Raw genomic sequence first — 15080 nt, 5'->3', positions numbered from 1 at the left:
CGGACCGGATCAGCTCCCTGCAGCGACCTCTGCCACTGGGAAGCTGTGAAAGCGCGTCCCCGTCCGGGGGGCGGGTCCGCGGACGGGCTGAAGGCTCTAGTATTCCCCTTCAGCGGCTGAATGTGTCGGCTATTTTGTATTACTAAATAATTCTAATCATTATGGAAAAAAATATAGATAAATAAACCGGAAGGAAAAGGTGAGCAGAAGGGGAATCTGGCTAATAGGTTAGAACTAGGAGATAGAGGAGTTGAGTATATCTATGCTTATGTTTATTTATTTATGTTTTTAGTCATGGAGACTAATCAACCGGGGCCAAAATGAGGCCGAAGATATGTTAATAAGCATATTATGAGATAGTTATGAGTAGGTGCACTCGTGGTAACAGTGTCTGATAAAACTGTGTACCAAATATATCCAGTGATCGCGACGATCACGTGTGATAATCAAACGCATGTGTTGCGATATGCACTTGCACGAATGCAGTTCTTATGTATATGCATTTGAACATGTGCACATCTGAAGAGTAAGTGAACACCTTGATGACCTTAATACATGTGCATGAATAGAATGGAAAAGGTATAAGTTGCTTGTGAATGCTGGGAAGATATGAGGGGTAGGCTGACTTTGTGTTGAGTGGTGAATGGAAAAAAGCCAAATGTGAGAAATAACGTATAGAGTGATGCTGGGAGTAAAAAATATAATTAAAAAAAGAGAATAAAAATTATATATATATATATGGGGTGAAGAATATTGTAATGTGTTATAACTGAAAGGAATGCCCAGTGAGAAGGAGTGAGTATATTGCAGTGCTACTGCCGGGTGTCCTAGTGAGTGTAGAATAAATGAAACCGTAAGACAATGTACAGGTTTGCAAACGTGTAAATATTAGGCTAAAAAGTGTATCCAAATTATAAAGTCAGTGTCAGTGTCATAAGAATACACTATAGTTGATATACTCATTTAGGCCTGATGGTTTTAGTCCTCCCAGCTTGAAGGTCCATTCACTTTCTTTTTTGATAAGTTCTTTACTTAGGTCACCCCCACGTATGCCTAAGTGAACTCTTTCGAGACCGAACGCTCGCATTTCACAGGGAGAATCATGGTGTTTAGCATGGAAATGTCTTGCTACCTATTTTTTGCCTTTCAGTAAATCAGATGAGGCATTTCTGATGGTTCCCATGTGTTCCAAGATTCGGGTTTTGAATTTCCTCGTGGTCATACCGATGTAGCGTTGGTTGCAGCTACAAATTAAACAGTAGACCATTCCTTCTGTGTTACAGGTAAAGAAATGTCGTATTGGGATATCACGTCCCAATCTATCTGTAACCTTATCTGTAATCTGGATCTGAGGGCAGGCTTTACATTGCCCACAGGGAAAAGACCCTGTTATGTTGCTGGATTTAGTGGGATCACGTGTAAAATGGCTCTGAACGAGCATATCCTTCACGTTGTTTGCTCTCCTCCAGCTGATTTGGAGCATAGAATCCAATAAGGGTGACAGGTCTGCATCAAGGTGCAGAACCGGTAAATGTTTATGAATCGCAATTTTTATCTGACGCCATTCTGGGCAGAAGGTACCTACAAAGCGAATTTTAGCATCATCTTTTTTCTCCTTCAATTTGTCTTGGAAGATCAGGGCATCTCTTTTTATTCTGCACCCAGATCTCCATAACTGACATCAGGTAAAGGTCCGCTCCCCATCCTACCCCTTGTTCCTTCCATCCACTCTTCTCAATGCCAGTACCAGGGAACAGTTCCCATAGCAGGGGGCCATCAACAGTGTAGTGTGGGGGTACAGGGGTGGCATATCAGTGGGTAGGGGTAATTCTTTGTGTGCCCCCCACCAGCCCACTGCGCCCATCGATGTCATTGCCCCCCCACCTAGAACCTACCTGCCAGTTCAGTCACAGGGATCCCCCTGCCCCCTTCCCATCCTGCCTAGCGTCCCCCACCATCTCACTGACCCCCCCTCCCATCCCAATGTCTCCCACCCTACCAGCCCTGGGTATTCCCTCCCTTATTACGCCCAGTGTACCCCCTTCTCCAATGTAGTGCCACCCCTTCCCACCATGTCACTGCCTCTTTCCCATTCAGCCCAGTGCCCCCTATATATCATCCACTGCCTCTCCCCGTCAACCTCTACCTGGTGTCATCCATTGCCTCTCCCTGTCACCCTTTAATGTCACCCACTACCACTCCCTGTCTCCTACTGCCTCTGCCGTCACCTTCTCCCTCTCATCATCCACTTCCACTCCCTGTCTCCTACTGCCTCTGCTGTCACCTTCTCCCTCTCATCATCCACTTCCTCTCCCTGTCACCCTCTCCTTTCACACACTGCCTTTCCCCTGCATCACTATCTTGACATCCGCCTCTCTCTCCTGTTACCCTCTTCAAAGCATCACCCTCTCCCTCTCCATGTCAACTTTTCCCTGTCACCCACTGTGTCTCCGTGTCTACCATTCCTGTCACCCACTAGCTCATGGATACAGCATTCCCTTTGAATCCACGCTTATTATTGTGGGGCCACACCCACTTTCCAGTGAGCGTGCTTGCCTTTGGCGCACAAAGTACCCCCCAAGTCATGGTGCCCCCCCTGTCATTTTTTTCTGGATCCGCCCATGGCTTGGTGCCATGGTGCCCGGAGCAAGAGTATGTTTTGGTGCCCCCCATCCCCTGTACTGAATTGGGGGCATGGCCCACATGTGGTGGCATGTTACATTTAGAAAGAAACAATATTTAAAAATCCTAAATTGGTGACAGGGCCGGTTCTAGACCTTGTGGAGCTCAGGGTAAAAGTTTCCTTTGGGTGCCCCCATGTTTAAAATAGGGTCAGTGCTTGTCGAAGACATCAATATAGAAGTATGGCTTCATTAGGAAGGTGTGTGGCCACAGTACAGTACCAATTCACATTACACCGCACAGTAGTGTCCGTTATTCATGTTACGCCACACAGTAGAGCCCCTTATACACGTTACACTATGGTTGAGCTCCTTATACACAGTACACTATGGTTGAGCCCCTTGTACACATTACACCATGGTAGAGCCGCTAAATGTGATCCCCCCTCCCAGACTTGATAATACCCCAAAACCCCAATGAAAATAATACCCTATAACTGCCATCCCAGACCTGATAATACTGCTATGCTCCAATGAAAATTATGTCCCAGAATTGCCTGCCTCTCTCTGAAGCAGCTGGGGCAGAAAGAGTTGCTGCAGCAGCTGCTGCAGAGATAGGTGCTTCGGCAGATAGAGGTGCTACGGCAGCCAGGGCAGAGAGAGGTTCTGCAGAAGCTGGGGCAGAGAGAGGGTGCTGCAGCAGCTAGGGCAGAGAGAGCTACTGCAGACAGGAAAGAGAGAGATGCTGCTGCAGCAGTGGAGGTGCTGCAGCAGCAGAGGCAGATAGTGGTGTTGCAGGACAGAAGTAACCCTGTTGCACAGTCTCCAAGTCTGAGTCAGTGTGTGCCACATCTACTTCTCCTCCTCCTGCTCTGCGGCTGCCAGTACAGTGGTCCGGAGGAAGGTGATGACTTGCAGAGCACCCTTTAACTTTTTTGGCCATCGGAGCTCGCACTCCTCTGGAGCCATCCTCGCTACACCCCTGGTCACACCTCTTGTTTCCATTCCCTGATTTATTTTCTGTAACGTCATTCCTTATTACAAGTTTTTGAGAAAGTGAATAAAATTGGCTGCAAAAAAAAAAAACCCAACAGAAAATAAATAATTGAATATGTTTATTTTCACTTACAATATTTGACATTCAAAATAGAAAAATACACCTGTTGACATATGAATTGATAAATCTATTAACATAGTGTTCACATAGAAAGACTGCTCCTGAGATTACAAACATTAGTTTCAAAGAAGAGATGCTCTTCCTTTCTTATAAAACAAGTTGGATGGATATTTGATTAGAGTCCTGAAGATCACAGAACTAGACATTACGATATATTTCTTATGAAAAAACAACCCTTGTAGTATAGAAAAAGATATATTAAGGAGAAAAATTGTCTTGAGAGCTCTTGTTTATTCAAACAAATGAAAGAGTGGCTATCTTAAGAAGGCTTATAGCTTGGCTTTCATTTTGTAACTAGACTGATTACAGATGTGTCATCATTCACCTATCCTTTTTGCGCCAAATGGTGTAAAACACATAGGGGGTAATTCTGAGTTGATCGCAGCAGTAAGTTTGTTAGCAATTGGGCAAAACCATGGGGGTCATTCCGAGTTGTTCGCTCGTTATTTTTTTCTCGCAACGGAGCGATTAGTCGCTAATGCACATGCGCAATGTCCGCAGTGCGACTGCGCTAAGTAAATTTGCTATGCAGTTAGGTATTTTACTCACGGCATTACGAGGTTTTTTCTTCGTTCTGGTGATCGTAATGTGATTGACAGGAAGTGGGTGTTTCTGGGCGGAAACAGGCCGTTTTATGGGTGTGTGTGAAGAAACGCTACCGTTTCTGGGAAAAACGCAGGAGTGGCTGGAGAAACAGAGGAGTGTCTGGGCGAATGCTGGGTGTGTTTGTGACGTCAAACCAGGAACGACAAGCACTGAACTGATCGCACTGGCAGAGTAAGTCTCGAGCTACTCAGAAACTGCACAGAGAAGTCTTTTCGCAATATTGCGAATCTTTCGTTCACAATTTTACTATGCTAAGATTCACTCCCAGTAGGCGGCGGCTTAGCGTGTGCAAAGCTGCTAAAAGCAGCTTGCGAGCGAACAACTCGGAATGACCCCCCATGTGCACTGCAGGGGGGGCAGATATAACATTTGCAGAGAGAGTTAGATTTGGGTGGGTTATTTTGTTTCTGTGCAGGGTAAATACTGGCTGCTTTATTTTTACACTGCAATTTAGATTTCAGTCTGAATACACCCCACCCAAACCTAACTCTCTCTGCACATGTTATATCTGTCCCCCCTGCATTGCAGAATCCACGGAAACAGCCCCGTTTTCATCCGAAAACGGGGCTGTTTCACACGAAAACACACAGGTTTCACTGAACCTGTGTGTTTTTGGAAGAAAGGATTTTTTTTTTTACAGGCAATCAATCTGGATAGCCTGTAAAAATAAATAAATCGGTGAATCATCGGAAAATAGTCCAAAAAACGGCTGAAAATGGGGATAATTGGATATCCCCCAAAGTTGTTTATAGTGTCCTTGAACTTAATGGGGAATTCAAATGTTATAAGCTGCCCGCATCTCCTGCCTAATTCAGTTTTTATGAAGATTGGTGCAAGTGCCACGGGCACCCATTATTTCTGCCTGCACCCTCCTGAGGTGGCCAGCAGAAATCTATAAAAAGTCAGGCTTTTGGGCACCCAAATGCAGCGTGCCCAGTGCTTTGCACGGGTTTAGTCGCTTTATGCATTTAAACCTGGTGCATTTGAGCACAACATGTGCCATGAATAATGGGCACCCAGTAACTTGAGCCGCAGGCACAAACAATTAAATATTGCCCTGTCCCTTTAAACAGGAGATTGGGTGCGAAAAACAATTAAATTCCCCCATAAGAATTTGTATTTTTGTTGGTATAAAGTCGCAGATTATGCCCAAGCCTGTGGCATGTAAAACCAGCAGCAGTGTCCAGGGTACTTGTGTATTGTACTTTTATCGCATTAATGATGCAACTACATGCAAATTCAGTAGAAAACTATGTGGTGGAATCTCACAATCGTGGCTTAATCTCACAATCAATGGCACACCGAACAAGGCATTTGGCATAATTTAAGGACAGGTGTATTTAGGCATAACTGTATTTTCCCAATAACACCTTCATTTAGCCACAGAAATTTTTATTTGGCTCATACCCCTTTCAGACATAACAGACATAAGTCAAAAACACAGGTATTTTTGTCATGAACACGCATCGACTGGGGTCCGGCTTATGTCTTAAAGGGTATACCCAGGCTGACAGCCCCAGGACCTGTTACCCTTACTCCTGGGACCAGCAACCCGGGTCAGTGTCCAGGCTCCAGTCTGAAAGTATAGCCTGGGTCTTGATGACATGGGTCGTGCCTAAAATTAGTTGATTGGTAAAGGACAAAAGCACTTGGAGATGACATCATCGCCAAGTTCCCACTGTTAACCCTTAAGACCTGGGTAACTGGAAGACCCAGGTCCGGCATGAAGGGTGACAACCCGGGAATAAGCCTCTGCTCCGGCCTGTGCTCAGTGTCCTGGGTCCTAGCCAGGTTGAAACCGTGGTTTTATGTCTGAAAGGGGTATCACAGATGTGACCAATTTGAATTAAATCCTGCATTTTGGCACTCAAGCAGAGTAGCAGGATAATTTCAGAAACAATTGAGGCCTGTTAGTGTGGTCAAAAAATTAATATGCATACCATATAAAAGACAGTAGCGGCCACCTTCCCACCATATTTACCGGCAAGACTCTTTCTGAGTATTTACTATTGGGCCATTTGGCTGACTGAACACGTATAGCCAACTTTATGCACCCGTCCAGTGTCAATAACATCACTCCTTACAGACTAGCAGCTGGGAGAAGCGTGAGGGTAAACTGCTTACATTGGTCTTTTATAATGAAATCAGTCAGAGAACCTGTGGTAACAACTAATTAGTTCTGCCGACAACTATTCTATAGCTATGAGTTTCATACATCTCCCAATTATCTGCCAAGGGCATGTGCCTATGGGCCCTATTCAGAGATGTCCGCTAATGCAACCACAATTACCAATGTGTACGCAGCCACTGTGTGAACACGTGAAAATGCTGCGGCCGCATGGTTTTTTAGTGTGAGGCCCACCGGCGGCTTTTCAGTAGCAGCTGGGTGCCAAGATCCATCGCCAGATCAGTCAAATTAAAGTTCCTGGTAGCCCTACGGTTGCAGCTTGGCCGCAGGGAGTAAGATTTTGTAGCCATTTCAGTTGCATATGAGATCGCCATCACAGGCTGAGGCACACCCCTAAAAGGGTGATGTTTTGCCTGCATTTTTACTGCCAACCCCGTAACCACACCCAAATGGTCCATGACTGTCAATCACTTAGCAAATAAATCCTTTCTGCAACTGCCATCACAAAACTATCGCAGCACATGCGCTGTGTGACACAGATGCATGCACAGTTGACTATAATCACTTAACTGCAGGTTTGCAGCCAACTTTGAATCAGGCCCTATGATAAACATTGCCACAGGTCAGTAAATAGCCCAGGTGCTGGGCATGGCATCCTTACAGTTCAGCATATGAGAAGGGTATGGTTAATGATTACATATACTGTAGATTGTAGAAGTAGTTCTTTTTACCAGTGTCGGACTGTGGCATGAATGGCCTACTGGTTGAATGCAGTGGTAGGGGCCCCTGCTTAGTGCTGTGGCCACCCACCATATATGCTTGGCTAACTATTAGAGAGTACATAATATGGCCCCCTTTATAAATATATAATTATAGTAAATATGTGATTTAGTTATGTGACCGGCGGTAAGGAGACCGCTGGTCACATTACCTCCCCCTACTTCCCGCCCTATTACTATTCCGACAGTCGGTATGCTGACCAACAGGGAGTATTCCCACTCAAGGCAAGTGCAGAGAGCCCGCAAGGGGCTTGTTGCACCCGCATGCCCCCCCCCCCTCCCCCCCGTGGCATTTTTGCTTCCGGGATGCTGACATTGGTATGCTGACCTGCAGTCTCCTGATCGTCAGTCATACAATACACACCCATAAATACTGCTAGTGCATGTAGTGAATACACCATAGTCCTGTGCAGTATAAGGTGCACAGTCAAAAACCTGATCCCTGGAGGAGGGGGTGGACCTTCAGGCAGTGGGGCCCACCGGTGGTTTCCTCTGTACCTCTATGGGCCAGTCTGACTTTCTTCTACATTCTGTCTTCACTGTGTAGATGTGTTTTTGCACCCCTGGACTTTCACACTAATACGCTATATAATGTTTAAATCCATTCCAAACATTAAATCACCTGTATTAACAGTCAATTGCCAGCCTCCAGAATCAAAACATACAAGGAGAAAGTATTTTACAGTAGTACAGCATGTCAGTGACAACACAGTTCCTATGTTGGCTGTTGCAAATAGAAAAACAGATGTGTGTGTAATTGAGCGGATTCGGTTTTACTCGGTTTTACTCGGTTCTCAAAACCGAATCTTATTGACTCACTGATGTCACGTGTTTTGGATAGCCAATAAGATTCTGTTTTGAGAACCGAGTAAAACCGAGTAAAACCGAATCCGCTCATCACTAGACTGTATATATATATATATATATATATATATATATATATATATAAATATACACACACACACACAGATGTAGCTACAGTATGCTCATCTTTGCTGCAAAGCGGCATGCTGCATCACTGCAGGCTGCATGGCATGTGCCAGGCTGCGACTATTGGCAGCCGGTGATGGCTCCATTAATTCCTAAAGGAATTAATTAAGTGATTACTGGCTGCGAACAGTCGCAGCCTGGCATGCCATTCAGCCTGCTGTGTTGCAGCATTCTGCATCACATTAAGTAGAGCATTGCTACATCTGTGTGTGTGTGTGTATATATATATATATATATATATATATACTCACACTTACTGATGATTGAACTAAGCCATTCTTACCTGCAAATCACAAAACTTGGCTTTTGACCTTCATACTATAGTGCACAGCAAAAGCTGCATTTTATATAAAATATACCAGTATCACTTATAATGATGTCTTCAGAAATTGCTAACTATACTAGGGACATGTGGTGAGCTAAATGGCTCAGGAGGCATTGGCTAGCACCAGAGCCAGATTTACATGCAATATACTGTATGAGCCAAAGGGTACATCTGGCCATTATACACAGGTGCAGCAGTATAAACTCCTGGAAATTTGCTGAGTTTTGATCAGAGATGTGCGGAAAAGATAGGCCTCACCTGCCATAGACTTTTTACTCCAGAGTTTTGGCTATAAAAATTATTAGAATAATGCAAAGCAGATATTTCTAACATATTCTTTGTATTTTTCATATACTTTATACAGTCAAAACTTTGGCACAAACGTTAGTATGACAGGAAAGGCTCTGCCTCACCCGCCTCACCCCACCGCACGTCACTGAACTATACAGTAGCTAAGAGAGCCTTGGAGAGCGATAAAGTGGAAAGAAATAAACTTACAACCAATCAGCTCCTAACTGCCATTTTTGCAAACACAGCCTGTAAGATGACAGTTAGGAGCTAATTGGCTGGTACTTTATCTCTGTCCACTTTATCTCTCTTCAAGTCTTAGTACATACCCCCCATACAATTGAAACAGAGAATTAGCATCATTTTTGTTTGAGTGAACAGCTGGAACAGAAAATAATAAATAATGAATGTGAATATAAAATCCCTAGAATCCTTTTTGTCTAGCATGCACTGAGATATAAAACCCATACGTATACCATTTTCAATTTCAGCTTATATTTCAAAGTGAAGTAAAGTCTATTTTAATACGCAGATATAAAGAAAAGCCTATTGTACAGCACAGATGTTTATTTAGAGGTGAGAACTGTTCTCTTTAGCTGTGTTTTTGCCAGGGTTAAGAGAGAAATTTATGTTTGCTTTACCCTATGGCTGATAGAGAGAATTGTAGCTCATCATAGCAATAAAGCATCGTACCTCTATATGTCTTGGGAGTATCAATACTACCAGTGGCGGAACTAGCGAGCGGTGGGCCCAGGTGCGACAAAATGCTTTGGCCCCCTCCCAGCAGCGCCTCCACCAGTAACAAAGCGCTGCTGCGGATCCCTCCTCCACCCCCCTCCACCTCCTTCTCCCCCGTACTGCTGCGCTCCTCTCTGTCCGGGCGACTGTGTGCTGCGGGCAGCGGTTGCCCGCAGCACACAGCGGCATGTAATGAGTCAGTTTGACTCATTACATGCTTTGGGCCCATGGAAAGAGGCGGGCCCCAGTGCAACGCACTGGTTACACTGGCGGTAGTTCCGCCTCTGAATACTACCTTATCCTTGTTAGGTGCCGCGGTCCGCGGCACCGCTCGGTCTGCTTCCGAGCGACGCTCACGGCCGCCGCACCTCCCTCCCTGCCCGCCCGGCACCTAGCAACGCCAAGACGCCGTGCGTACTGTAGCCGCCGGGTCCCTGGCAACGCTAGGACGCCGGGCGTCCTCAGCCGCTGGGTCCATAGCAACGGGGACGCCATTGGCGGACCGCGTTCCCCGTTGCCAGATAGGATTGATTAGTTGCTCGTGCAGCAGGGCAGCTGCACGGCAACTAGTAATTAGGGTCTGGGGGCTGGTCTTGCTGGCCCTCCTGTCAATGGCCAGCAGGGTCTTTTTATGGGAGCCAGCACACTGCAGCCTCGCCGGTGATAGCTTCCTGTATGCTGTTCCTGCCCTGCAACGTCTGTTCCTGGTCAGCTGTATCTGGTCGATCCTGCTCCCTGTGCTCCTGAGTTCTGGAGTTCTGAAGCCAGTCCTGGGAATCCTTCCTGTCCAAGTGAACCTATTGCGGTCATCTGGGGGTTCTCGCTTGTTGGGGTTCTCTCCCGGTTTTGTGAGTAGCGGCTTCTGCCGCATGTTGCGGCCTAGGCCGCTTAGTCCTTGTTTTACTTTTGTATTGGTGGTTTTTGCGGAGGTTTCCGCTTTTCACTGTCCTCCCCGGAACTCGGCGGTGCCGTGTGGGGGAGTGGACAGTGGTATCTTTTGTTGTTCTTTTCCTTTGGCGGCGTGCCGCACATATATTTAGTTTTAGGATAGTTAGTAGCCCCTAGCTTCTGTTTGCTTTAGTTAGAGGTCCCCTTGTTATTATCCTGTCTCGGTTCATGCCTTGTCTCACTCTAAGACCTGGGGGAATCGGAGTTGGGCAGACCTAATTCGCCCTTCAAACGCGGCTACCGTGGGCCCAAGAAACCATAGTCACTCAGGCGTGAACTGACCACACGGGTAAAACAACGAAGGTAGGGTGCTAGGGGCTATTCCCGTACCATCCCTTATTTCAGCGTCACGTCCTGGTGCTCTGGACTCTCTACACAAACATCTCTCCAGTTCTGAGCATCAGGAACGTAACATTATCACCGGCCAAAAAAAAAAAAAGAATAATATTAAGAGTTATTTGTTTTTGGTGGGCCTTGAAATTCGGCCTCATGAATCCGGCAGTATTAGGACCGAATCCCAGCCAGCTTTTGGCCAACCAGATTCAGGAACTAACTCAGATGGTTCAGGATCTTACTCTTCGGGTGAGATCGCAGGAAGATCTTTTGCGAGCCTCCCCGAGTATGATTCCAGAACCAAAGATGCACCTTCCTGACCATTTTTCAGGTAACCAAAAGGATTTTTTTAATTTCAAGGAAGCTTGTAAGCTTTATTTTCGTTTAAGGCCCCGATCCTCTGGTACTGAGTCTCAACGGGTCGGGATTGTGATGTCTTTACTACAAGGCAATCCGCAAACCTGGGCTTTTGGGCTAAAAGCTGATGATGTTGCCTTGCTATCTGTAGATGCCTTTTTTAAATCTCTAGGCCTTTTGCACGATGACCCTGATAGAGAAGCGTCGGCTGAGAGCCACTTGCGTGCACTTAAGCAAGGGAAAAATCCAGCAGAGGCATATTGTACCGAGTTTCGCCGTTGGTCGAACGACTGTGGCTGGAATGACCCGGCCCTGCGCAGTCAGTTTCGCCTCGGTTTGTCTGAAGTTATTAAAGACAGTCTCCTGCAGTACCCCGCTCCAGAGATTTTAGACAAACTCATGGAGCTTGCTATTAAAATTGATCGTCGTCTCCGGGAGCGGAGGGCTGAAAGAGGAGCTAGTTTCAGGCCTAGTCCATGTGTGTATACTTTCCCTGAGGACGTCGAGGAGCCCATGCAAATGGGTCTCTCCCGGCTGTCCCCAGAGGAAAGAACCAGAAGGCTAAATTCTGGTCTTTGCTTGTATTGTGGTGGCAAGGGACATATCGCACGTAATTGCCCGAATTAGCAGGGAAACGCTCTGACCCAGTGAATTGTGAGGGGGTTCACTTGGGTCTGCAGTTGATCTCCTCTAATGATTCCTTATTAGTTCCTGTAAAAATTTCCTTTGGTAGCCTCAGTTCGTTGGTGTCGGCCTTCGTCGACAGTGGAGCTGCGGGAAATTTCATGGATCTTGGTTGGGCTCAGGCTTTGGGCGTTCCACAGATACCTTTGGATAAACGTATCACCATGCACGGCTTGGATGGTGGTCCGCTTTCTAATGGGGTAATCACTCACCGCACACCTCCAGTACAACTGACAGTGGGGGCCCTGCATTCGGAGAAAATCGAATTTTACCTTACCCATTGTCCGGCTGTCCCCGTAGTTTTGTGTCACCCCTGGCTTGCCTTTCATAATCCCGCCATAGATTGGCGGTCTGGAGAGATTTCCCGATGGGGTCCCTTTTGTGTTAAGGAATGTATTTCCCGTCCAGTCCGGGTTTGCGGCATTCACCCCAGAACTTATTCCTTTGGAATATCAGGACTTTGCCGACGTTTTCTCCAAGGGTAATGCGGATATTCTGCCTCCTCATCGGTCCTATGACTGCGCTATCAACTTAGTTCCCGGTGCCTCTTTGCCTAAGGGGAGACTATATGCCCTGTCTGGGCCGGAAACTACGGCAATGAATGATTATGTACAGGAGAGCCTAAAAAAAGGCTTCATTAGGCCCTCGAAATCTCCATTGAGTGAAGGGTTCTTTTTTGTTGAGAAAAAAGATGGGTCGCTCTGACCATGTATTGATTATCGGGCTCTGAATAAAATTTCTGTTAAAAACACCTACCCCTTGCCACTGATTTCAGTACTGTTTGATCAGCTCCGGACTGCCGTTATCTTTTCCAAGATCGATCTTAGAGGGGCTTACAATCTCATCCGAATAAAATCTGGGGATGAGTGGAAGACGGCTTTCAGCACACAGTCGGGACATTATGAATACCTGGTGATGCCGTTTGGGCTGTCTAATGTTCCTGCTGTATTTCAAGATCTCATTAACGACGTCCTTCGCGACTTTCTAGGAAAGTTCGTAGTCGTTTATTTAGACGACATTTTGATTTACTCTGAGTCTTTTGAACAACATATTACCCATGTGCGACTGGTCCTTCAGAAGTTACGGGAAAATCATTTATACGCCAAACTGGAGAAATGTGATTTCCACATCACAGAAGTGTCCTTCCTGGGGTATATTATTTCTCCTAAGGGGTTTTTCATGGAACCAAAAAAACTCCAGGCCATCCTAAATTGGGCACAACCCACGAACTTAAAAGCAATTCAGCGCTTTTTAGGGTTTGCAAATTACTATAGGCGTTTTATTTATACCTTCTCAGATTTGGTTGCTCCTATTGTGGCATTGACTAAAAAAGGAGCGGATTCTTCCAATTGGTCGCCTGAAGCCAAGTCTGCCTTTCTGGCCTTAAAGCAGGCCTTTGTCTCAGCTCCAGTACTCAGACATCCTAACCCGGATCTCCCCTTTATTGTCGAGGTAGATGCCTCAGAGGTTGGAGTGGGGGCTATCCTTTCTCAGGAAGACCCGGAGTCTCAGGAATTACACCCATGTGCCTTCATGTCCAGAAAATTCTCCTCCGCAGAATCCAACTATGATGTTGGTAATCGAGAATTGTTGGCAGTTAAATGGGCTTTCGAGGAGTGGAGGCACTGGCTGGAAGGAGCAAGGCATACCATTACGGTGTTTACTGACCACAAGAACCTGCAGTATATTGAGTCAGCTAAACGGCTTAATGCTCGACAGGCACGTTGGGTGCTATTTTTTACTCGTTTCAGGTTTATTATCACCTTCAGGCCCGGTTCCAAGAATACAAAAGCCGATGCCCTGTCACGTTGTTTTCTTCCGGTTCACAATAACCACCCGGCTACTACCCCCATAGTCCCATCGTCTGTCATCCGGGCTGGCCTCACACAGGATTTATTTACACAGCTAGTCCAGCTTCAGCAGCAGGCTCCCAAAGTCACTCCTGCAGGTCGTCTCTTCGTCCCTGAATTTCTGAGAGGCACTGTTCTAGCTGAGTTTCATGATAATAAGGTTTCTGGTCATCCGGGTATCACTAAGACCTTGGAGTTAATCTCTCCCTCAGTGTGGTGGCCTAATCTTTCTAAAGATGTAAGGGAATTTGTCCGTTCCTGTCAGGTTTGTGCTCAGTACAAGGTATCTTGATCGTTGCCGGTCGGGCAACTCATGCCTTTAGCCGTTCCTCTCAGGCCATGGTCACATATATCCATGGATTTCGTGGTGGACCTTCCTCTTTCAGCTGGATTTCGAGTCATTTGGGTGGTAGTAGACCGTTTTAGTAAGATGGCCCACTTCATTGCTCTCCCCCGATTACCCTCTGCTCAAGGGTTGGCAGTTTTATTTCTCCGCCATGTGTTCAGGTTCCATGGTTTACCCAGGGATATTGTCTCTGATCGGGGACCGCAATTCATCACCCGTTTCTGGAAACGTTTTTGTGCCTCATTAAATATGAAACTCTCTTTAACATCTGGGTACCATCCACAGTCTAACGGACAAACTGAACGTGTTAATCAGTCGTTAAAACAGTATTTACGGCTATATTCGGCCAAACTTCAGAATGATTGGTCTGAATTTCTTCCTTTGGCCGAGTTTGCCTATAATAACTCTTGTCATTCTTCCACCAAGGAGTCTCCATTCTTTTCGGTCTTGGGCTTTCATCCTAGAGCCAATTCTTTTTACCCTCATTTTCCAGTCTCCTCGTTGACCTTTACTTCCCGTCTCAGAATGATTTGGAAAAAGGTGCACTTTGCCCTTAAGAAGGCTGCCTTCCGAGAAAAAAAAATTTCTGATAGGTTCCGATGCCCATGCACTTTTAAGGTGGGAGATAAGGTGTGGTTGTCAACCCGCAACATCAAGCTCCGACAACCCTCGGCTAGATTGGGACCCAAATTTATTGGACCGTTCCTTATCGTTAAGAAGGTCTACCCAGTTGCTTTTCGGCTACGCTTGCCTAAATCACTCAAAATTGGCAATACTTTTCACTGTTCCCTTCTGAAGCAGTATTTTTCTTCCAGGAGATTCCCTCGGGAGACTTCCCAGGGTAGACCTCCGGTGGATGTTCAGGGGCAACAAGAGTTCTTGGTGGAGAAGGTTTTAGATTCCAAAGTTT

The sequence above is a fragment of the Pseudophryne corroboree genome, chromosome 4 (assembly GCF_028390025.1).
Source record: "Pseudophryne corroboree isolate aPseCor3 chromosome 4, aPseCor3.hap2, whole genome shotgun sequence".
Classification (NCBI taxonomy): domain Eukaryota; kingdom Metazoa; phylum Chordata; class Amphibia; order Anura; family Myobatrachidae; genus Pseudophryne; species Pseudophryne corroboree.
Note: the sequence above shows the minus strand (reverse complement) of the source record.